Below are 25,434 nucleotides of genomic sequence, written 5' to 3'. Positions count from 1 at the left end.
AGCTCGGCCTCGATTTTTTGCTTAAGGGCGAAAGGCACCCGTCGGGCCTTAAGCCTGATGGGTTTAACCGATGGGTCTAAATTAAAATTAATTGGGGGCCCTTTATATTTACCCAAAGACCCATCAAATACGTCTGCGAATTCATCGCAGACAGATTTGAGGGTCTTATTATTAATAACGGTGTTTATTCCCCCTACCCAAATTCCCAAGGCAGGGAACCAGTTAAGGCCTATTAAACTAGTTCTATGGCCTTCTGTAACTATTAAGTCTAGTATTCCATTAAACCCCTTATATTTAACTCTAAGGGTAACTTTTCCCTTAATTTTTATTGGTTTTTTTTTGAAGTCTGCCAATTGAATTTTGGTTGAACTAAGTGGAACTTTGCGACCACTTTTAAGTTCAATCTTTTTAAGGGTTTCACTGGATATTATGGACACTGAGGCCCCAGAATCGATTTCCATTTTGCAAGGGATTCCTTGCAACTGGACTACAATTTTTAATTTTGATCCCAAAATGTGGTTTATTTTTCTTTTTCCAATGTGATTAACTCGTGCCACCTCCCCGCGGTTGGGGTATTGTGCCCAAGGTCTAGGGGTCTCCTTGCCACTATAGTAAGGGGTTACCTTACCTTCGGGCCAAATGTCGACTTTGTGTAGACGATTGTCGCGTGCACGACCCCTGCAAATGGCTTGAATGTGGCCGGTTTTTCTGCACAATCTGCATCTAGCAGAGCGGAATCTGCATGTTGCTCGGGGATGGTTGCCCCCGCAGCTTCCACATCTGTTGTCGCTGTCGCGCTGTCTTCCTGGAATGTCTCTCGGTTGTCGTTGTGGTGTTGTTGGTTGTCGTTGTGGTGTTGTTGTTTGGAATCGGCGACTCGGTTCTGGTCCGTCGCTTCGGGATGGTTTTGCTGCCATTTTTCCAAACCGTCTGGTGACTTTGGCTATGTCGGCTTCCCATTGTTGGTCACAAGGCTTTCTTGATTTATTTCAGCAGAAACAGCCATGCTATTGCGGGGGGGGTCGCGATACCCAGTGGATTCATATGTCAAGAGTTCGTCGAGGACTTCTTGCAAGTCACCAGTGGGCTTAGCGATAATTCTATTTTGTAACTGTTCGTCTCGCAAGCCCAGCACCACTCTATCACGGATTCTTATTTCTAAATTGTCATATTTACACCGTAACGCTGCTTCTCTAACAGCCGCAACGAATTTGGTTATTGACTCGCCGGGTCTCTGATTTCGTTTTTCAAAAATACGCCGCCAAAAGAGTTCTGATCTTTTCGGCGTAAAATGTACCTTTAATTTGGCTAGTAAGTCAGCATACGAAACGCTTGATACCGGCAATGGTTGACAAAGTCCCACGGCAACCCGGTACACTGGTGTGCCACAGATAGTCAGTAAGGCAGCCGCCTTTTTCCGGTCATCGGTTATGCCGTTTACTAGCAAAAACCCTTCGACCTGTCCCACATATTCTTCCCAGTCCTCTGGGTAGTTTGGATCGAATTCTTTTAAAGACCCAATTTGCGCCATTCGGAGGTTTTGTTGAATCCGCCGCGGCCACTTGTGGTTGACTGTGAATTCTTTTTAAATTTACCGCCTTACGCGCAGCAGTTTCCGCCGATCCTTCACGAGTCCGCCGTCTATCCCACCTTAGTCGCCAGTTGTTTGGTTCAGGCAGACGAATGACTCAGTGAGGTTAACAGCAATAAGGTTTATTCAATACACATATGTCAACTGACAACTGTCAAAATAACTCTGGCTTTTATACTCGAGCTGTTTAAACTGTATCCAATCACAAGCCCGGGTTTTCCCGCCTTTACAACATTAACCAATAATTGCACCAGAATCTCCCGCTTCAAAGGAACCTTCTTTGCAACAAAGCTACTGACATAACAGAGCACCCACGATTTCTGGAGGCAAGCTGTTCCACTAGTTGATTGTCCTCACTGTCAGGAACTTTCTCCTTAATTTCAGGTTGCTTCTCTCTTTAAAATGAAGCAGCTGGGTTAGATCATCTGAGAGTTTTTACCACAATACCCACCATATGCAAGTAATAGTTATCTTTTTCCCCCTCTGGACTGTAGGGAAGATGCCCCAGGTGCAAATTTCAAGAAATAAAGGGAGCACAAGCAGAAAGCACTGCTTCCTAGCTGAAGTGCCAGATGTCAGTTCTCTAGTTCAGCATCACAGTGAAGATCAGAATGGCTTCTGATCTTTCTTGAATTCAGAAAGTTGTTGAAAAATGAACTATTTTAGAAGGTAATTTAATCATATTGGGCTACTTTTTATTTTTTGCTTGTTTTGAGTTACTTTATTTTGTATGCCTACAATGTTAACTGCTGAGAATAATTTGATTGTAATGGAATATAAATGTGATAGAAAGATAACATAAAAGCTAAGGTGATGAAATCCTTTGTAAGGACTGGGATGGGAAAAAGAAGGAGAAAAAGAGGAGAGTGAAAATAAAGAGTGTTGTGTACTGGGTTCGTTGCGCAGGAATGAAGACGAGGTGAGTGAGTTCAGCAAAGATCATGGTTTATTGCTTGCAGGATCTGAACTAGAGAACTGAGCTGCAGATGCAGCAATTTATACCCTGGCCCCTAGGCGGCGGCCAATAGGTTTGAAGCAACCTATTGCCACCCTAGGGGCAACCAATAGCAGCGCTGGAGACGGGTTGTCTGAGAGGCTGGGAGCCGTTAGCTAGCTCCCTGCTCAAACAGCCTTCCAGCCATTACCACATGGTGTTAACAAAACAAGCCCAATACATTACACCCCTCTCCCCTTAGAACGAACAACATTATAGCAACAATAGAACAGCAATACAATTTACAAACACTTAATACTGGTGTGAATAGGTTCCACTTAGCAGCACAATAAAGTACTTACAACATTATAGCTCCATTGTCCAGTACAATCTCGTAGGTCAGCAGTTAATACAAGGATACATACAACATTATAGCTTTATTATTTCAGAACAAAATCTTGCAGATAAGCAGAAGGTTTGCATGTCCTTGTGGAATGCCTAGGGGACCCAGGCACGTCCTGGCCTACCAGCTTGCCCGCCGGGCTGGGTAGGCCAGTGTCTCTTAGTTCAAGTGGTTCAGAATGGCTTGGTGCTCTCTGGCTGGCCTTTCCAGGTTGGCCCACCCCAGAGTCAGTTTGTTCAGCAGAGTTAGTACAGAGGCTGTAGCCATCAGGTTGGCTTTCTCCATCAGGGGACCCATGTTGCACTTCTGGGCTCCCCTCCTCTACGGCCAACTCCTCATTGCTTGAGCTGTGTGAGCCTTCAGAGTCTATGTATGGGCCAGCTTGGCTACCGGTTTGTGAACCTTGGTAAGGACTTATGATGAAGTCCTCACTTTGTGGCCATTCTGGGAAACGCTTCCTAAGTTGATCGATGTGGCATCGCCCGCCCTCCAGCCCCACTTCGTAAGAGAGGGGGCCTGATGTTTTAGTAATTTTTCCCAGCACCCACAAATTCCCATGCCCATAGTACCTGGCCCACACTCCGTCGCCCACTCACAGGCCCCTCAGGGGTTTTGGGCATGAAGCTTCTGCTGCCACCCTATCTGGATGCAACCTGTCCAGTTTTGTGATCAGTCGCCTCCCCCAGTGCAACTCTGCTGGGCTTTTCCCTGTAGCCGTGCAGGGCGTGGAATGCTGGCAAAGTAAAAAATCTGCCAATCTGTGATGCCAGTCCCCAGTCACTATACGCTTCAGTGACTCTTTTGTGGTCTGGACCATGCGTTCAGCTTGACCATTGGTGGACGGGTGAAACGGGGCCTATGTTGCATGCCTGATGAGGTTTGCTCTCAGGAACACCTGAAATTCAGCCACAGTAAATTGGGCTCCATTGTCGGATACTATGACGTCTGGCAGCCCATGTGTGGCAAAAGGTTTCCTAAGCACCTGGATGGTCCTAGCACTTGTCATGTTAACAACTGGTATTACTTCAAGCCATTTAGAGTGGCTGTCGACCACTGTAAGGAAGAGCTGTCCCTGAAAGGTCCCAGCGAAGTCTATGTGAATTCTAAACCAGGGAGTGTGAGTCTCCTCCCTCCTGTGAACTGGAATGTGCAGCATTTCAGGCCTTGATTGTTAGCATGTGTAACATCCATGCACCTTGGCTTCAATGGCCTTGTCTAATCCTGGCCACCATAAGTAGCTTCTAGCTAAAGCTTTCATACAGACAATACCCAGATGGCCTTCATGCAGTGATTGTAAGACCCTGTCTCTTAGTGAGGTGGGGACTATGACCCTGTTACCCCATAGGATGCAACCCTTGTGAGCTGATAGCTCATGTCTTCTAGTAAAATAACTCTGAAATTCAGGGCCTGGGCTTTTATCCAGTCACCCTGTGTGCACCCAAGAAAGCACTCTACTTAGTGTCTTATCAGCTGCTGTTTCTGCAGCTATGTCCCCAGCGTGGAGGGGAAACTCTGGCAAGTCCTGAATGGACAATATGGGGGCCACTGGGGCTGGATCTGGTTCGATTTGTGGCAGTGGAAGCCTGCTCAGGCTGTCTGCATGGCCCATTTCCTTGCCAGATTTGTGAATCAGGTTAAACGTGTACGTGATAGAAGTTGAGGAGGCCCAAGAATGTTTGCAGCTCTCCTTTTGTTTTAGGGCTAGGTGCCATCTGAATGGCCTTCACTTTGGACTCAGCTGGGTGGATGCCATTAGCATCAATGTGAAACCCCAAAAATTCAGTTGAGGGAACCCCAATACTGCATTTGTTTTTTAGTTTGAGGCCTAGTCTGAATGCTATAGGCGGGCCCATGTAAGTTCCTAGGGCTGAATCAAATACATCTGCGAATTCCTCGCAAACTGTCACTAGACTCACAACTTGGGTCCAGTTGATTCCGGTTACTTGGATGCCTAGCGCATCAAACCAATTGAGCCCAATTAGACTCGTTCTCTGGCCCCCTACTATGACAACATCCAGGTGCCCTGAAAACCCCTTAAATTTAACAGCCAAGGTGGCTTCACCCTTGACTGTAACTTTTGCATTCTGAAAATCTGTTAAAAGTATGTCAGAGGACCTCAGCTTGGCCCATCTCCTACTGCGACTGCACACGAAATTAAATGTGTCCAGAGAAATAATGGAAACGGCGGGGCCTGTGTCCAGCTCCATCTTACAGGGGACCCCTTGCAGCTCCACCTGAAGTCTATTCTTGGGTTTAAGGGGGCGTCGGGCCCCGGTACGGCAGACACTTCTACAGCTTGAACAAAACCCCACACTGAATGGCCCTGGGGCCCCGGTACCTCTCCTGGTCAGATCTTCCGACTGGCGATTCGATGGCTGGTCCCTTTGGCGACCTCTGCAAACTGATGCAATGTGGCCGTTTTTTCCGCAGGCCCAGCATATGGCTGTCCTGAACCTGCAGTCCAAGCGTTGGTGGCAGCCACCACAACCTGGACATCTAGGCAAGGGATCTGCTTTGTAAGTAGTCTCTTGTTGCTTGCTGCTGCGGTGCTGTTGGTCGGGCTGTCTGTGCAGCTTGTCGACTTCTTCTGTGTCCTCTGTGAGTTCTGTGTCCTCGTGGTGGACAGCTTCTTCACGTTGCATCGTTTTGGCAGGCCGGATAGCTCAGACGGCTTCTCTGGCGACTTCATCTGCCATGACTTCTTGCTGGGCATCTTCAAATAATAGGACCTCTCTGGCAAATAGTTTCTGTTGCAGCTTTCAGTTGCGGAGGCCACAGACAAGCCAGTCTCGCAGTCGCTCTTCGAGGTTTGAAAATTGGCACAGGTGTGTGGCCTGCCTCAAGGTTGGATGCGGTCTCTCCTGGTTGCTGTATTCATTGTTCGAAGGCATAGTGCCATGCAATCACCAACATCTTGGGTTGGAAGTGTTCCCTGAGCTTCTTCTTCAGTTCGGCGTAGTAGACGGATTCCAACGGAGTGGGCATAAACAGGTTCTTTGCAAGATCGAATGTCACTGGGCCACACACAGAGAGCAGCGTGGTGGCCTTCAGTCCGTCCTCTGTGACTTGGTTTGCCCGAAAGTAGTTTTTGACCTGGGACAGGTACAAGGGCCATTCTTCTGGTTGCCTGATGTTAAATTCTCACAGCCTTCTGACCTTAGGCATTGTGGTGGTCTTCGCGGCTGGCTTCTGCATCTTTGAATCCTGCCTCTCCGTTGCTCAGGGGCTGGTCCTCTGAGTGCATAGTCACTAACGTGGCTTAGCTAGCCGACCGTAGGGGGGGGGAGTTGCTTTTCCCGCCAGGCATGTGGTGCCTCTCCCCTAGTGACTTTCAGCTCCGACGGAGAAGCAGGATCCCACCTTCATCACCAGTGTTGTGTACTGGGTTCGTTGTGCAGGAATGAAGACGAGGTGAGTGAGTTCAGCAAAGATCATGGTTTATTGCTTGCAGGATCTGAACTAGAGAACTGGGCTGCAGATGCAGCAATTTATAACCTGGCCCCTAGGCAGCGGCCAATAGATTTGAAGCAACCTATTGCCGCCCTAGGGGCAATCAATAGCAGCGCTGGAGACGGGTTGTCTGAGAGGCTGAGAGCTGTTAGCTAGCTCCCTGCTCAAACAGCCTTCCAGCTGTTACCACATGGTGTTAACAAAACAAGCCCAATACATTACAAAGAGATTAGGGGGAAATTGAATAAGCAAGTTAGAAGTTGAGGCTTAAAAAAAGGATTAGAAAATAACTCTTCTGGTAGTTTAGCAAATAAAACCAATCTCAATTTCATAATTCATACACATGATTCATATCCTGGAGCTCCCTTTAGGCAACGCATATTTTTGCCACTTTGTACATGTCTGAGGGGACTGTATCAAGTGTGAAGTTGCTCTGATTTGTCAAAACATCTCCTCAGGCAACAGGACACAAGTGGATGGAAAATTACTCAACAGAGCATATTATTAAGCAGTAGGCTATTTGGATACAATGCAAATAAGACATCTGTAATGGCTGATTCAGAAACTAGAAGAACCATTCAGAATGACAGAACAAAATATGAGAAGCCCAAGGGGGAAAATGCTGGTTTCATTTTCTCTTTATTATTAACATCTTGCAACTGGTCTCTGCCCACCCACAGCTCTGCATGGAAGAACATCAGGACCTCAACTGTTGCTAGTGGCAAATAGCACACCTTGCTCAGTGAAACCCTGGTAATAATCTTTGAGCCCTCGTTTTTAAGCAGACTGAATATAGGTAGACTGAAGCTCAGGCTTATAAACCAATCTGGCTTAATTCCCACTAACTGCCACCTTTTGGGGGTGCTTAGGGGTGCTTCTAGCCCCTTAATACAGTGACCATTCAATAAATCCTGAACAAAGGTATGGCTCTAACCACATCTCTAAGTCATATATCTGCCCAGTATTTGGGGGTTTAGCCTTTCTGAGAGCACCCTTATCACTCTAAGGAAATCAGTTCATTTCAGTTTAAAGACCCAGGTAATGGCCTTCTTTTTGTTTTGTTGTATTAAATCAATGCTTTACTGTCACTATTCCAGGACTGATCTGATTTTAAGAGAATGTACCTTTAAAAGGCATTGCTTCTCAAATGGCTTATCAGTTATGGCTTAAAATAAACCTTTCATTCTCAGTGATGGATTATTTGGGGATGAGGACAGAGTAGATCCATTGTTTAGGACATAATGAATTAATACTGTAATTTAGTAGCACAAAATAGAATTCAGAGTTATGGGCAAGGTCTGAAGTTTAATACAGATCATGGGATTCTGATCAACAGTGTCTCTTTGCTGACACGAGGCATTAAGATCTAGCAGCAGTTTTCAAAAACAGAAGGATCACTTTGGGGCAATGCTTCCTTTCCTAGAACCTCTATGCTTTCCAAAATAAATTCCAGTCCTTTGGAGCAGATCTGGACAGGTGCAAGGAACTATTGACAGAAGGGGACACTAATAAAACTCAGCTTTCCTTTCAGTTCACAAAGCCTCATCTGGGTTAATGAACTAGAAAAGATGCAACTGTACACAACCACTTTTCTTCACTCTATTTTCAGATAAGTATGAATAGATTTTCACTTCAAGTTCCATTTAGCAAGATAAAAACCTTCAGGATCAGCTGCTAGGCACAAAGGACTGAGTTAATTAATGCATGTTCAACATTGTTACTGCCATTTCACATAACCCCATGCTTCGTCCTTCAATGGTACGGGCCTTCTATTGCTTGCTCTCATACCTGGCTCCTGAGCTCAAAAGGGAATCTAACTGGACACTGAAAAATCACATTATATCAGAGAAAGAGCCTCTAAGAAATGAACCATCAAGGCCTAATTATTAAATGAGGAAGACTTCTTTTCTCCAAATTTGCATATTTTCAGAATTATAAAATACTTCCATTTTTCTTGATTTCTTGTATAAATACCTGCTTTCAGTTAATCAACAACATTTTGTGTCTGGGAGACTTAACATTTTGGAGAGAGGGCTGGACAGTGATCCAAAGGAGACAGAAAAAAATCACAGAGGACGAATTTTCTGCTTTTTTCCCCCTCTGGATTGTCCTGGGGAAGTTTTATTTTTCAAAATTGTATCAGTATCAATATAGCCTTTGCAGTACAGTCTTTATATGTTTCTGCCACAGTAAGGAATCCCTTGAGTCTTCAGTACCAAACACAGATGAAACACACTGATCCTGTTGTACCACTTTTGTTGCTTGAATTTCAAAGTTTTGTGTTCTTCTGGAGGTACATATGGAGAGGAACTAAAGATTCGTAAAGAATCAAGAAGCTTATCATAATCTTATTATGGACTCAGTTTAGACAGCATTGAGCTATATGACTATAAATACATTTGTTTATTAATTTATAACCTGCCTTTTCTTCAAGAGCTCAAGATGGTTTAATTTCCTTTCTTTTTACTGTCACAGCTATCACTCTAAGAAATAAGTTGAGTTGAGAGTGACTGATCCAAAGCTACCCAGTTAGCTTCTATGGTGGAGGATGGACTTGAACCTGGTCTCACCAGTCTCAGTTCACCACTTTAAACACTAAATATCTTATTAGCCATGACTAAACATAGGCACTTTCAAGAGTACACGCCTATTGTCTTCTTGGGGAGTGATAAACCTATAAACCTTCAGGTGTTGAAATAAAATCTCTGATTAGGGACTGATGAGAATTGCAAGCCAACAGCATATCCAGGCTTACAATTTCTTCAACATGGTTGCACAGAAATCTCTTGAACTGACCAGAAATTTAAGATTGTAAATATAATCACACAACAGCAATGATTCATAGGACAGAATTCTTTAAAGCAACTCTTCTGCTTAACTAGATTTCCAATGATTCTCCTATGTGACAGAGTGACCTACTTGGAAGTGGGCATTATAGACCATGTATATGTCATATTACATTATAATAGCAATAGCACGTAGATTTATATACTGCTTCATAATGCTTTACAGCCCTCTCTAAGTGGTTTACGGAGTGAGCACATTGTCCCCAACAATCTGAGTACTAATTTTACCGACCTCGGAAGGATAGAAGGCTGAGTCAACCTTGAGCTATTGAAAATTGAACCACCAAACTGCAGTCAGCAGAAGTAGTCTATAGTACTGCATTCTAACCACTGCACCACCACATCTCATAATAGATTGTAGGTGCTATTATGAAATAGTTTTTGTAAGTGAATGGTTAAAATGTAACATGCAATTGAAGCAAATGAATTCATAAATGAATTAGATGAGGGGATAGAAGGGGAGCTCAACAAATTTGCAGATGGCACCAAGCTAGGGGGAATTGCTAACACTTTGGAAGACAGATTCAACTTTCAGAAGGATCTTGAGAGACTTGAACACTGGGCCCTATGTAACAAGATACAATTCAGTGGTGAGAAAAGTAAGGTCCTCCACTTAGGCAGGAAAAACCAAATGCACAGGTATAGAAAAGGGGGCACTTGGCTCAACAGTATTAATTGTGAGAGAACTAGGTGTCCTAGTGGACCACCAATTAATTATGAGCCAACAATGTGCTGCAGCTGTCAAAAAAAAGTCAATGCAGTTCTAGGCTACATCAACAGAGGGATAGCGTCAGGACAATGAGAACTGATAGTACCGTATTACACTTGACTGGTGAGATTTTACTTGGATTAATGCATTGAATTCTGGTCACCACGATACATAAAAGATGTTGAGATCCTGAAAAGTATACAGAGAAGAGCAACAAAGATGATAAAGGGTCTGGAGGCTAAAACTGTATGACGAACGGCTGAGGGAGCTAGATATGTCTAACCTATTGTAGAGAAGTATTAGGGGAGACTTCCAGTATTTGAGGGGCCATCGCAAAGGAGAGGGCATTGACTTAATTCTCTAAGGCGCCAGAGGGCAGGAGAAGAAATCATTGGTGGAAGCTTGTTAAAGAAAGATTCGACCTAGAAGTAAGGAGACATTTTCTGACAGTGAAAACAATGAATCGATGAAATGGCTTATGGGGTTGTGGGTGCTCCATCACTGGAGGTTTTCAAAAACAGACTGGACCACCATTTGATCAGCATGATATAAAGCTCCTACCTTGAGCTGCTGGTTGGACTAGAAGACTGTGAGGTCCTTTCCAGCCCTACAATTCTATGTTTTTAGGTGTCTGTGTTTCAAACAGAGCTGTGAATTCAGAACTGATTGCTTCTTCTTCTTTGAATGCCACACCCAACAGAAAACGTAGATATTTCAAAATGGCTATGGGTTTAGTTTCTTTATTATATTAGGAAGGGATTGTGTTAGTAAACACAACAGATAATACATCGAGTCAGAGAGAGAAGGAAAAATTGTTTTTCAAAGCTCAAGGGACTGTCATGCTCACACATATGATAAATGCAGTAGAAGCTGCTTTAAACATAAAATGTTTTAATGTGGGAAAAATAGTCCATTGGCATCCATAACTGACCATCAACTGATGGTTTATTTTCAATGCTGGTTCACCAATAAGAATAGAATTACATGTTCCAAATTCCAAGAAAATAGGGGTTCTTGAAACCTAAGAGACACCCAGCATAAATTCCTATTGTTCAACTTCTGACATTTATTATATTTTAATCTGTGAACTTTTTAGAATTTTACCTGCTCCTTAAATATATTTTATACCTTTCCAAACGAGAAACATAAACAGAGCAGAGCAGATTTTCACACTGAGTCACACTCCTCTTATATTAATAACCCTGTTCTGCCCCCTGCTGAATGTCAAAGAAGAAATTAGGAAACTTACCCTTATTTAGAATGGCTTCCACTCAGTAAGTTGTTTTGTACCAAAACATGCCTTTCTGCCTTGAGAAAAGTTTTGGAGCTTAGGGTAAGGTCAAGGTGAGAAGATAACTGGGGAATGATCTCCAAACAGAAGGGGGAAGGGAGGGAGGTGTTGGGGAGTGTTGGGGAGAGGGGAGGGGGTTGGGAGGGGTTTTGTCTTTTTAAAAAAATGTATTGTAAAACTCTTCAATAAAAAAAAGTTTTGGAGCTTAGGGTAAGGTCAAGGTGAGAAGATAACTGGGGAATGATCTCCAAACAGAAGTTTATTAACACTGCAGATTCTTAAGAGTTTTTTCCCATCAGAAGCCAGTGCATAAAAAGTACAGGGGAAATGACTGTGTGAATTCCTCCTTAAAGTAATAATCACAGATATACATTCTAAGCCTTATATTACCAGATAATATTTTGAAGGCACATGCTTTAGCCAAAGTAGAATGCAAGCCAATACCCTAGATACATGTCCATCAATACACCAACCCCTTTAACTGTCCTGAATTCCAAGCCTCCCCTACTCATGTAAGTTCCATACATGAATCGGAATCCTAATGTCATGCAAGTTCTCCCCATACTATTTATTTACTTTTCGCATGTAGGGCAACCTAACTGGTGACTAGGAAGACATAAATAAGAATCTGAGGCCAACTGATTCATCCTCTTTTCATATCACAGGCAAGGATAGAAAACAGCTGAAAAACAAATTTATTATCACTGTTCCAAACCCAGATAAGCAATATTTTTTTAAAAAACAAAATGAATCCATTAGTGTGAAGTGCCCCTGTCTTTTCTGGAAAATGTCCCAGGAACTAAGCTGATGCAATCTCATGCTCTGAATGCACCTTGGCGTTTAGATAGACCATCATGTGAATGAGTAGCATCCTTCATATAGAAAGAATCAAACTTTCCTTCTTGGAGAGGTAAAAGTAGACAGCAGTGAAAATTTCCTCAGACTCCCTGCTAGAGGACAAAATGCACCCTGGAGCATGAGAACACAAGACTTACATTTAGGGATCTATGACTTCACAGCAACTATTCAACATATGGTAGAAGAGGTAAAGGTAAACGTTTCCCCTGTCCAGTCATGTCCGACTCTAGGGAGCGGTGCTCATCTCCATTTCTTGGACAAGGGAGCCAGTGTTATCCAGACATTCCATGGTCATGTGGCCATCATGACTGTATGCTGAAAAGCATGGAATGCCGTTACCGTCCCACCAAAGTGGTACCTATTTATCTACTCACATTTGAATGCTTTCAAACGGCTAGATGGGCTGGATTAGGGCAACTAAGGGGAGCTCTCCCCATCGCACCTCACTCGGGTCTTGAACCCGGGCTGTCAGCTTTCCAGTTGGAAGCTCAGCAAAGTAGCTCTCCACAACCTGAATTCTACCTCAGTGTCCCTAGGAAGTTTAGTTTGTACTAGGTGAGGACATCAGAAGTGTAGTCCAATACATCTCCAGGGGTTCAAGGTTAGAGGAGAATAAAATTATTTTAGTAAAAGCAAAGTCTTAGAAGGGACTGTATTCATAAAATTTTCTTAGCAGCAGTATGGAAGTGTTTTGCCACAGCCTTCTTCCAGTGTATGTGTTTGTGTGTCTGTCTGTCTCTGTGTTTTAACTCTTAGCCTAATCAACAATCCCAGTAACTCACATCCAGTAATGAATTAGATTTGATCTGCATAGGTTTCCAAAATAGACTAGGGTCAACTTTCATTTCAAACAACACAAGAAATGGCTATTACAAGTCTCAAAGTTCCCAAAATGTGTTCAAGCATTCCAAAACATTAAAAATAGCTTATTTCCACATGTTTAAACTATGAAATCCTATGATACGTGCAATCTCTGTTTTTCCCCCCAAAGTTAGGAGACAGGATAATACCTATGCTTTTATGTGCCAATGATATGGCTAATTGTTATACTAATCAACTTGGTATACCATCAGGTGTCTGGTATTGTCTGGTATTATAAAATAAAAAATAATTATAAATTGTACATAATTTATAAATTTTCAAATTTCAGAGGATTGTTTTTACGGAGCCGATGTTTAGAGGGAACCTATCAACTCCTTTGCCAATAATGCCTAAATTACAGGGCTATAATGGCCTTTCTTTTTAATAGAGTGTCACATTTTTAAAGCCAGACCAAACAAATGCTGCAGAGTTCTCAGGATTGAATTTACAGTCAAAAATTTTAACATCTGAATTTACTTATCATTCACATTTCTAAGGCCATTCAATTTGTCAATGACTTTGATCATATTCACAATCCACAGTGGTGATTTTGATACTTAGAAGCAGGGGTAAAACTCCTCCAAGTGTGAGTTTAAAGCCAATCTTTTCAACTGAATCCCTAGCCGCCTTAATATTTCAATATTAAGAATCTCAGGACAATCCCCAATTCCTCTGGCTTTTGAGATGATGAAGCTGAAGACCAGCAATATGCATGTTGGACATAGACTATCAAAAAGCCTTGAATATAATTCCTACCCTCTTAATGAAATTATCTCACAGAATATTTGCATCTGCCAGCTTTTTTTTAATGTTGCCTGCATAGTACATTAAAAAAATATCAGCAATCAGGCTCTTAGTGCTTTGACAAAGAAAATACAACACTCTGGCCAGTTCAGAACAGCTGGGTCCACCTCTGTACATGATGAGAGTGTTTGTGCTTTAGGAAATGTTCAACTATCATAATTTTAATTCTTATTATCTGTAGGATATATTAATAGGTGATACTTTTAAAATCTGTGTCATACCAAACTTTGATTTTATATAAGCTGGTCTTCAACCATAAATAAATTTAAATTGTGCAAATTAACATTTCATCTGCTGTTAATTTGTTGAATTTGATCAGTGATCACAATAAAGTGCTACTACTATTTTTTTTTAACTTTGGCATTGGAGAAGACTCTTGAGAATATGATGGATAGCAAATAAACAGAGTATTTATTTATTTTACATCCTATCTTTATTATATTTTTATAAATACTCAAGGAGGCAAACATACCTAATACTCCATCCTCCTAATTTCCCCATAACAGCATCATTCTTCGGATAGATTATACCAGACATGTCAAACACAAGGCCCGGGGGCCAGATCCGGCCCGCAACGTGGTTTCATGTGGCCCGCAAAGCCATCCTGGAAACAGTGAGGGAACGGCCCCCACTGCCTTGGCCCTGGCCCAGAGACCCTCCTTCTGCCAGAGACCCTCAGATCTGTCCCACTCCTGCCCAGGCCCCCATAGGCACCCTTGTTGCGAATGATGTAGAGCTGGCCACGCCCACCCAGTAGGCCATAGGCACTCTAACCACGCCCACCCAGTAGGCTACACCCACCCAGGCCATACCCACCCGGCCCCCTGAGGGCAACCACAATGCTGATGCGGCCCTCAATGAAATTGAGTTTGACACCCCTGGATTATACAAAGACCATGCTCTCTGTGGAAGTCAACAGTGCTGCTGAAAGGGAACAGATGATCACTAACAAGGTGAATGGGCTAAGTTGCACCAAGAATGGGTGAACCATTGGAAGGTCTGAAGGAGCAGGTTGGGGACAAAGCCTCATGGAGAAAATCTATCTATATATGATCACCAAGTATCAACACTGACTTCCTGGTACATAATCAATCTTTTGTTTAATAAGGTTTATTTAATAAATTAAAGACATCATTGTCTCTTCTCCCATGCCATTAATGTGGCATTATATGAAATTAAAAATGGCCAAAGAAAATAATGCAAGTAATTAGAGGTAAATTGATATTATTGTGCAATGTAATGCCTATCACTTTCAATCTCATCTGATTCAGGTGTGACACTTTCTAGAGGCAGTGCAGGGCTGGATGGAGATCAATACAATTACATTTCGAAAAGATAAGAGATGGTGTTGGTGAATAGTTTGAGGTTAAATAATGGGGAAACAGCTGGCAACACCAATTAGAAATACCTTTAGCTGTCCATGTTTAGGCTGATGCAAAGGTTGGTTACTAAGAGTGTCGAAATGTTGCTTGTATTATTTGTTTAAGAGTAGCTCAAAATATTGTTGTTTATATAAGATCCTTATGGCAAAAGTACTTTTGTAGTATACACCAACCTATACCATTTTGGGGAGGAGTCCTAATTATGTTTTTGTGGACAGATAGTGTCTTGAGGAGAAAGGAGAATTACAGGACTCTCTCAGTTGTGAATCCTCACTAAGGAACTCAAGGCTCTTGCAAGCACTTTAATAATTCAGTTTTGCAAGTTGAGGGTGGTATATCTCTTGACTGTGTTTTCTGTTTCTTTTAAAATGTTTGCTATTTCACTAACAGTTATAGTAATATTTTCATTCTACATTGACTTGTATCTTATTTCAGTGCAGTAAATCACTGTGATTTTATTAATCAGTTCTGTCCTGGAGTACGTTTTTTTGCAAAGGATGGTATACAAACATCTTAAATACATGAGCTGTTAGTCAAATGAACTAATAATATGACACAGTATAAACTGATTGATGTTCAATTTGTACAGACACTGTTTAAATAAACAAAAATGCTAAATGTTTTCAATAAAATATGAAACAAAACTGTGCACAGCTGGTTGTAGCATGATACAGATGACAAGCAACTCAACATTTGTCTCTGCCTTCTAAGAGAAGGGACTAAATTAAGAATTAGATGAAACAGATTACTCCCAGTTTAACAGAAGCACAAGAATTAACATGTGCCTGAATGAGTTGCAGGGAGAGAGAAAAATAGATACTAAAGCATCTTTTTCCCAAGGACCTGCAGTATTTTAAATATATATCTTAATATAATACAGAACCACTTTTTACTAAACAATATATGTTTTCTGGAAAAGGTTTCAATACTTTCACTGTCTTGTTTTGGAAATCCCTGACCCATCTGGCTTTTAAAGACATATTTCCCCTTAAACCAAACAATTGAAGAGATGACTCCTTACTAGCTGAAAACATTGAATTTCAGCCAAAATGATATAGGAGTTGGTATTTTTATGACGTCTGTGGACTTTCATCTGACTTCACTTTTCTTGCTGCAGTACAATCTGCAAAGTGTGCACTCAGTATTTTCAGCTCTTCTTAAATTAGCTCCTTTGATCATTACAACCTCCTTAAGGAAAACATAAGCCATATTCAAACATATGGGGAAACACCACAGTTTGAGGATACAGTGAGCAGCATCCAGATGGAGAAAAGATCTCACTTCCAGACAGTTATTATATGTCCTACTTGTGTTTGCAAGAAAAATATGCATGTCCCTCCTTGCATGGACGTTTACAGATCCTGAATACCTATGGCCAGTTTATGTCTTGCTTTACCCAAGGAAGGAGGAGAGACATCACACAGTTTCCTCCACAACTTTTCATGATGGAAATATTCCATGCTGATCCTGATCAAACTTCCTGATTCATTCTATCTCCCCATTTTTTTTTAAAAAAGTATGAGGGTGGAGTCTCAGTCAATGACATCAAAGAACTCACATAGGAAGAGAAGGTGGCACAGCTTTTTTACTGCCACACAAAGAAAAAGTACAACAGCATTAATGTACAAATAGATGTTTAGGAATATTTTTATGTTTGCATCACTATAGGAAGAATATTCATTATCACTATCATAGCAACTGGAATTTTTACCCAGAAGTGTCTGGTTATCTTTCTTTAAAAAAAAATAAGAACATTAAACAGCCCCTGAATCCCAAAGAAATCAACCCAAAGCAGAGGGCAACCTGGATATCTACACAGGAATTTCTCAGGCTGGGGGATAGAGCTACAGTAAGATTGTGATTTCTACACCTAGTATGAACTGCTACAATATATTTACCCATTTTTATTTTTTTATATGTCTTTTGTTGTGACTGAAATATATTACAGCAATCAAAAGTGTTATGTTCGGAGATCTTTGAGGCATTGATGAGGCGAAGGTGAAAGTAACAGAATGTTTATTAGGTTAACACAGAAGCAGCTCTAACAGCCGCCTTGACATCTATTTATATGGACTGCCGATAGGCGGCAGCCAATGAAATTAAAGCAATTCTTCCGCCCAAAACACAAGCTTGCAAACTTGCAGACAGGCAATTAACGTTCAGACAACACAACCGTTATTCAATTATAACGGCCCATATAATTTACTTCAATATGTAACAAAAATAGACTTCCGGTGGCAACGCCACGCCAATGGCGGCTTTTTTTTGCTGCCCGTCCTGAGGTTTCATCAGAACCGTGGAGAGTGAAAATCAGCTGTCCCGCAGCTTGTAAACCTCCCCCTCAGGAGAAGAAGGGGAGGTGAGCTTTCCTCGGGTAGAGGTAGAGCTCCCCTAGACCCCCAGAAATATCTGGGGATCGGAGGGTGAGAGCTCCCTCAGAGCCCGAGGCTTTCTCCGAATCCAGGATGCCTTTGCTCCGAGTTGATGGGGTGAAGCTAGACGCCGCATCCACATCTACTGATTATAGCGATCTATGATTGATTTGAAAGCAGACAGAGCTGATCAGGAGGAGTTAAATTTGCAAGTATTTGGAACTTTAACTCGGGGAGTATTAATTTTCTCCATACCCTAATTTGATTTTGAAAGGGAAAAGATGGCGCCGGAATGTTTTTCTTTTGTTTTTTGAAAGAACAAAGCATGAAGAAAGAGATATATTTTGTAACAAAGTTTGAATAACATATTGGATTTTTGTGTATTTGAGAATTTTTAAAGTTTGTAAAGATTTTTCTGGGACTTTATTTATCTTGAAGTGCAGAGGGAAAGTGAAAGCGATAAGGGAAAGTGAATTTTAACAAGTGGGGAAATGGCTTCAAGACGGCAGGGAATTCCTGTTGTTTCTAAAAGTTCAATTTTCTCTCCTGTAACACAGCGTGCAGTGCAATCCACATCGAAGCCCAAATCTCCTCCACCTTCTCCCCCACCACCTGCATTTACACTTAAGGATTTGCAGGATGCTTTGAAGCTTCAAGCTCAACAAACAGCTCAACAAATAAAGGAGGACATGGCTGACCTTTTTGAGAGTAAAAATAGAGTGATGAGAGAAGACATATTGCTCACACTCCAAGGGCTGGCCACACACATTGAACATTTAGATGATCGTGTGGATGAGGTTGTGGAAAACAGTGCAAAATTAGAAAGTAGAATTGCCACAGTTGAAAATAAAATTGATAGAATGGAGGATGAGGTGACTATCTCACAATATAGAGACATGGAATTTGCCTTGAGAATAAGAGGACTGAAAGAGAACCCATGTGAAGACTTGAAGGAGGAGGTAGCAAAAGATATAGCTCCTGTTTTGGGATGTGATCCTGAGGAATTATCAAGAGAGGTGGATAAAATATTTAGGGTTAACTCTTAGATTGCGAGGCAGAAAAATTTACCTAGAGATGTGGTGATTTATTTTTCTAAGAGGTCACTCCGAAATGCAATTATCCAGGCCTTTTATCAACAGAGATTTCAAATTGCAGGTCAGGATATTATAATTTTAAAAGAAATACCTCCAAAAATTTTGAGAAAGAGAAAAGATTTTGGTTTCCTGTCTGAGGAGCTTAAAAATCGACAGATTCAGTTCAGATGGGAGATACCTATCAGAATGGTGGTGAATTATGTAGGGACACGATATCGACTTAACATGATTTCAAAGGCAAAAGATTTTTATATTCATGTCCTGAAAGCAGGTTCACCACCATCTCCACGACTTAAGAGAAAAGAAGAAAAGTTGGAAGATAAACAGCAAACTGAAGGTGCAATGTCATTGGTTGCTGGAGAGGCACAGCAGGCTGAGTCTACTGAACAGTTTTTGGTGTTAAAGGATGATCCAAAGGAACAGAGAATGACACGGGTTGCGCATAAACATAAAGAAAAGGAGCAATTGAAACAGAAGATAGATTCTGGTTCTACAATACAAGGTCCTGTTACTACTGAGGCAGTGGGAGGAGCAAGACCGAAGAGACCAACTGAGGATCTTCAGGCATTGTTCTATAGGCTTCAGGTCACAAAGAATGGTGACAAAGTTCCTGACTTGGAATGTTAATGGCCTGAATTCACCACAAAAAAAAGAAAGTATTTCATTATCTGAAGCAACATAAAAATGATATTGTTTGCTTACAAGAAACTCATATTTGTGCGAAAGATCAAAGGTATTTGATTAATTCCCAACTGGGATTACATTTTATTGCATCTGCTCCAGATAAAAAGAGTGGAGTGGTTATCTATTCAAGAAAAGACTTACCAGTTAGATTAATTGAGATTGATATACAAGGAAGATATGTTATTATTGAACTACTGTTACAAGGCAAGAAAGTTCTTATTATTGGATTATATGCACCTAATCAACAGCAAAGAAAGTTTTATAAGCTTTTACACAACAAAAAAACTCAATTGGACTATAAATCTGTTATTATGATGGGTGATTGGAATGGTGTTTTGGACTCATGTAAGGATAAGAAGGGATCTTTTAAAAATACCCCTAATCATTCCAAACTGCCTAAAGCCTTTTTTTGATTTGAAAGATGATTTGGAATTAAGAGATATTTGGCAGGAGCGAAATTTGGAGGACAGAGACTTTACTTTCTTTTCAGACAGGCATCAATCGTTTTCCAGAATTTATTTTTTTTAATTACTAATGATCTTTTTTCTAGGGTTAAAAAGGTCAAGATTTTTTCCAGAACACCATCGGATCATAGTCCGGTATGGATGGAGTTGTTTAATGAAGATGGGATTAGAAGATCTTGGAGATTGAATGAAAATTTATTTAGATATGATGAGTTTTCGGAGAAATGTAGGGAACATTTGAAAGAATTTTTTGCTTTGAATATGCATAAAGGTACTTCAATTGAAATGGTTTGGGATGCTAGTAAAGCTTATATGAGAGTGGTTTTGATTTATATGCATAGTAGACATAGGCATAAGCAGATGCAAAAACGTAGAGTTGGGAGAAGAAATTAAGTTGAAAGAGAAAGCTCTTATTTTGAACCCATTAGATAAGAGAGTAAGGGATTCAATAAATTTGCTGAAAGAGCAATTTAATATGTTAATGGCAGATCAGGTTGCAAGTAACTTGTGGTATGTGAAACATAATACTTTTTATAATGCAAATAAAACTGGTAGGTGGTTAGCTTATCAATTAAGGAAAAAACAGAAATTACGTACTATAGAGAAAATAGAATATAAGGGTAAAGAGGTTTATCAACAAAATTTGATTAAAAAGGGTTTTTTAGATTTTTATGCAAATTTATATGCTAGTGAGAATATACAAGCTTTAGATATAGATATTTACAGGAAGCACATATTCCTACGCTCTCAAATGAGCAACGGGAGGAGATGAATTGATTAATCACTTCCGAGGAAATCATTTCAGCAATTAAACAGTTAAAATTGGGTAAGGCTCCTGGTACAAATGGGTTATCAGCAACTTATTATAAATTATTATTTGCAGAGATGGTAGAACCGTTAAAGGAATTATTTAACAATATCCAGGCTGGAGGGGTGGTGCCTCCGTCTTGGAGAAGGGCTTTTATATCGCTGATTCCAAAGGAGGAGCAAGTTCCCACCCAACCAAAGAATTATAGACCTATATTGCTTTTAAATATAGATTATAAGATCTTTGCAAAAATATTGGCAAATAGATTAATGCAGGTTTTGAAACAAATGACTCATAGTGATCAGTCTGGATTTATAACTGGAAGACATATGAAATATAATGTAAGACAAATTGTAAATTTAATAGAGTATTTGGATAAGAACAACCAAGTCCCTGCGGCACTGATATTTTTAGATGCTGAAAAAGCGTTTAATCAATTGAATTGGCAATTTTTATTGAAAGTTGTTGATAAGATGAATTTTGGGGATAAATTTTTGCAATCTATTAAGGCTATATATCAACAACAATCAGCACAAATTATAACTAATGGGGGATTAACAGATGCATTTAAAAGTGAAAAAGGTACAAGACAGGGATGCCCCCTTTCACCATTGTTGTTTGTTTTAACATTGGAGATTTTATTGATTAAAATTCGTGTATCAACTAAAATAAGGGGAATAAAAATAAAGCAGAATGATTATAGGTTAAGAGCATTTGCGAATGACTTGGTTGTTACACTATCTCAACCGACTCAATCGGTTACAGATTTAATGGAAATTATAACTCAATATGGGAACGTTTCTGGTTTTAAGATAAATAATTGTAAGAGTAAAATATTATCTTAAAAAATGACTATGAATGAAAAAGAAAAGTTAGTAAAACTAACGGGTTTTGAAATAGTGAAAAAGGTTAAATATTTGGGAGTGTATATTTCAGCTTCAAATGTGAAATTATACAAGAACAACTATGAGATATTATGGCAAAAAGTACAAAAGGAGTTAGTTGGAAAAAATTATAATTATCTCTGTTGGGGAGAATTGCAGCTGTTAAAATGAATGTTCTACCAAAGTTTCTTTTTTTGTTTCAAATGATACCTATATTGAAAAAGGATGCCAATTTGGATGAGTGGCAGAAGGGTATTAATAAATTTATTTGGGCAGGGAAAAGACCGAGAGTTAAATTTAAGATCTTACAAGATGTACGGGAAAGAGGGGGACTTAAAATGCCTAATTTGAAATTATATTATGATGCGGTTGTTTTATCAGCGGTTAGTGACTGGCTTAATTTAACAAATGAAAGATTACTTTACCTTGAGGGATGGGACTTATTATATGGGTGGCATGCATATTTATTTTATGAAAAAAAGTGGATAAGGCATTTAAATCCCACATTTTATGAAGTGCCTTATTGCGCGTATGGAAAAAATATTATTATAAGTTAAATTATAAAATACCAATTTGGGGGATTCCCGGGCATGCGATAGAGGGTGTATCTGTGGGTGTGAGCTTGGATATGACTTCATATAAGGAATTACTTAGATGGATAGGGAATGGTTGGCAATTAAAATCATTAGGTGAGTTAAAACAAGAAAATATTATACAGTCTTGGTTTCAATATACTCAATTGCAAATGAGGTGGAAGATAGATCAGAAAATTGGTATTACATTAACTGATGAAAATTTGGTAAAACAAATTAAAGATCAAAACCGAGCGCATATAAAGAGAATATATAATGCTTTAATAGAATTGGATTCTGAAACAGAATTAGTTAAAGATTGTATGATAAAGTGGGCTCAAAATATTCAAGAACCAATTTCATTGGATACATGGGAGGTAATTTGGGTTAGAAATGTGAAATTTACCCAGGCTCAAAATTTAAGAGAAAACTTTTATAAAATGTTTTATAGATGGCATTTGGATCCCAAAAAATTGTCCTGCATGTATCCTAATTTACAGCCCAAATGTTGGAGATGTGGTAGTTTGGATGCTACCTATTATCATTTATGGTGGACTTGTAGAAATGTTAAAGCTTTTGGGATTAAAATTTGGCGGAATATTCAAAAGATTTTTAAGAGAAAGATAAAATTTTCTCCACAATTGTTTTTATTGGGTATTGTTATAGATTGTGATACTAAAGAAACAAATTTGATGTTGAATTTGATAACAGCAGCAAGGCTCTTGGTAGGTCAATATTGGAAGAAAGATAGTTTGCCTACTATAGAAGATTGGACACTTAAGGTGTCAAATTTGGCAGAAATGGTTAAGACTTCTGCTTATTGAAGGATCATTCACAAGAAAGATACATTTCGGTCTGGAGAAGATGGATAGATTATATTGAGAACAAATATGGGACTAAAAAGTTTCATCTAGCTTATGAATGAATTATAGAATGATATTATTAATAAGTATGTTTTTATGGTATTTTTATTAGTTTTTATTATATTTTATTATTTTTATTATTAGTATTGTTTAACATTATGGATATTATCTTGTTTTTATGTTCTTATTATTATTATGTTTATTTTTATCTTGTTTGTGTTTATGTTAAAGGGGAGTTAAAGTGCATTAGGAACTTGGTTACATATATAGTTGGTTAATGTTATTTACATTTTGATTGTTATTTTTGTAACCCTGTATTCAGTTCTGGGAAGTGGGGGAGGGGGGTGGTTTGGGGGTGGGTTTGTATTGTAACTTTTATAAAACTTTTTAATAAAAAAATACATAACAAAAATAATAGACATTATTGTATTTAGATTAGGTAAAGGTAAAGGTTCCCCCGCACATGCGTGCTAGTCGTTTCCGACTCTAGGGGCCGGTGCTCATCTCCGTTTCAAAGCCGAAGAGCCAGCGCTTGTCCGAGGACGTCTCCGTGGTCATGTGGCCGGCATGACTAGATGCCAAAGGCGCACAGAACGCTGTTACCTTCCCACCGCAGTGGTCCCTATTTTTCTACTTGCATTTTTACGTGCTTTCGAACTGCTAGGTTGGCAGAAGCCGGGACGAGTAACAGGCGCTCACTCTGTTACGCGGCACTCGGGATTCGACCCGCCAAACTGCCAACCTTCTGACTGACAAGCTCAGCGTCCTAACCCACTGTATTTAGATTGCTATGCTGTATTTCTGTCATGAAAAATGGCTTTACACACCTAGTCAAATGGTAGGATACATTTTTTAAATGTTTTCAAATTCAGAAACATCCTTTTGAAAAATTAAGAACTGACGCAGAATGGTTATGAATTCATAACTTTGCTCCTATCTTTAGTTTTCAGAATTTGTGCTACATCAGGCATAGCTGTCCCAAAAGTCTGATCCTCCCCTCCCACCCAATAAAACAATTACTTTCACCATAGCATGTAAGAAAATGTTTTCTATAAAAAACGATCTGGAGGTACCTTCTCTTGACCATATATCTCCTGCTTTTTAGGATTGCTAATTCAGAACTAAAAAGCACTGAAAAAGAAGAGAGCCATTTCTTTAATAAAAAAAGTAAGAAGAATGGCTACACATTTTGTTTCATATCTCAAATTTCAGAATGAAAATTGGAAATTAGGTTTATGCCTCAAGTAATAATGATCACCCACCCTCCTTCCGCGCAAGCTTACAACAGATCAGTACCCAGAAATTAACTGAAGGGCTTAAAGATGACACAAAGAAGACTGTGAGAAGTCACTGAGAAGAACCAAAGACAAAAGAAGAACCAGCATTCATTGTTTATTTTCAAAAAGCAGAGTTTAAATTAAAATTTAACCCTGTCACCTTTCTTTAACTAAAAAAGAAGCAATCAAGCATGAGATTCAAACTTCTGCTTATATATTCCACTTCTCTTCCCAGGCAGCTAACTGCCTGTTTGTAAAAACAGTTTCAAGAGGGGGTAAATGTCAGCCCATCTGGACTATCTACCAGCTAAACAACTGGCAACCCTACAATTACTAGATCAGTGGGGCTTATTCCTACGAGGAGAACACATTTGTGTCTTTTTTGCCTATCACTAAGAACTATGCCTGAGCATTTCAATTCCAGGAAGACCTAAGTAGAAGCCGATTTTTCACAAAGCACCACATAAAGTGAGTCCTGCTAAACTCAATCAGGCCTCTTTAAGGGAACACACACAGCAACTTTCTTGTCTGAATATACATCATCAGTCTGAGCCATGAATAGCAAAAATGTGGCAGGATTTTATTCCTCATTAGATTATGGTTGATTGAATCAATAAACTCTTAAACCCTTACCATGAATAACGACCATTCATTCACACATTGCAAGGGTTCTCTAGAGAGACACCAGGCTTGTGTTTTCTTTTTTCTTTTTCTCTTAAGGTTGAATTCATGAGAAAACTTATGAATTGCTTGCTTGCTACAGACAGATTCATTTTTTTAAAAATTGCTAGCCATGTTATTTTAGTAAACAAGCAGAGGAATAATACTACCACAATGTTTTAGATATATTCAGAGATATCAGCAACGGCATACGTACTATGATTGCTGCCATTAAAATGTATCTATCCAAAGGCTCCTCACGAGAACTTAACATTTTTTCCCCACCTTTATCACTATAGTTTTAATAAAGTGACCTCTGTGGTCTTGTAAATATATCAATAATTAGAAAATATAATACAGTAATTAGATCAAAACAAAACACAGGTACAGTAGGTTGGAATTAACTGCTGAAAGCTCTTACAACACTAATTGTGTTATTGCCCACCTAACTGATGAGATGAGGTGCTTCTCAGAGCTTCAGTTGGAGAAAAGGCCAAGACCATTTCTCAGGGAAACTGAGCACTCTTGGGTTCTTTATACCACAGCACAAAAGGGGCATACTTTTACCAGCATGGAAGTGATCCACTTCCTGAAACACTGAATCAAGGTGAGCACTGCACTCACCAA

At 39.9% G+C, this 25,434-nt stretch overlaps 1 long non-coding RNA gene across 1 annotated transcript in view; it reads right to left on the bottom strand.

Annotated features, from left to right (window-relative positions):
- Window positions 1–24,833, bottom strand: part of LOC310635839 — a 65,592-nt gene extending 40,759 nt beyond the window's left edge. The window contains exon 1 of the long non-coding RNA XR_014491540.1: window positions 24,781–24,833. This is a non-coding gene — a long non-coding RNA (uncharacterized lncRNA). The remainder of the gene's footprint in view (window positions 1–24,780) is intronic.
- Between the last annotated feature and the right edge of the window lie 601 nt (window positions 24,834–25,434).

This window comes from Vipera ursinii, assembly GCF_947247035.1.
Source record: "Vipera ursinii genome assembly, chromosome: 1".
Classification (NCBI taxonomy): Eukaryota; Metazoa; Chordata; class Lepidosauria; order Squamata; family Viperidae; genus Vipera; species Vipera ursinii.
The sequence above is the reverse complement of the archived record's forward strand: the minus strand, read 5'-3'. Positions and strand labels throughout refer to the sequence as shown.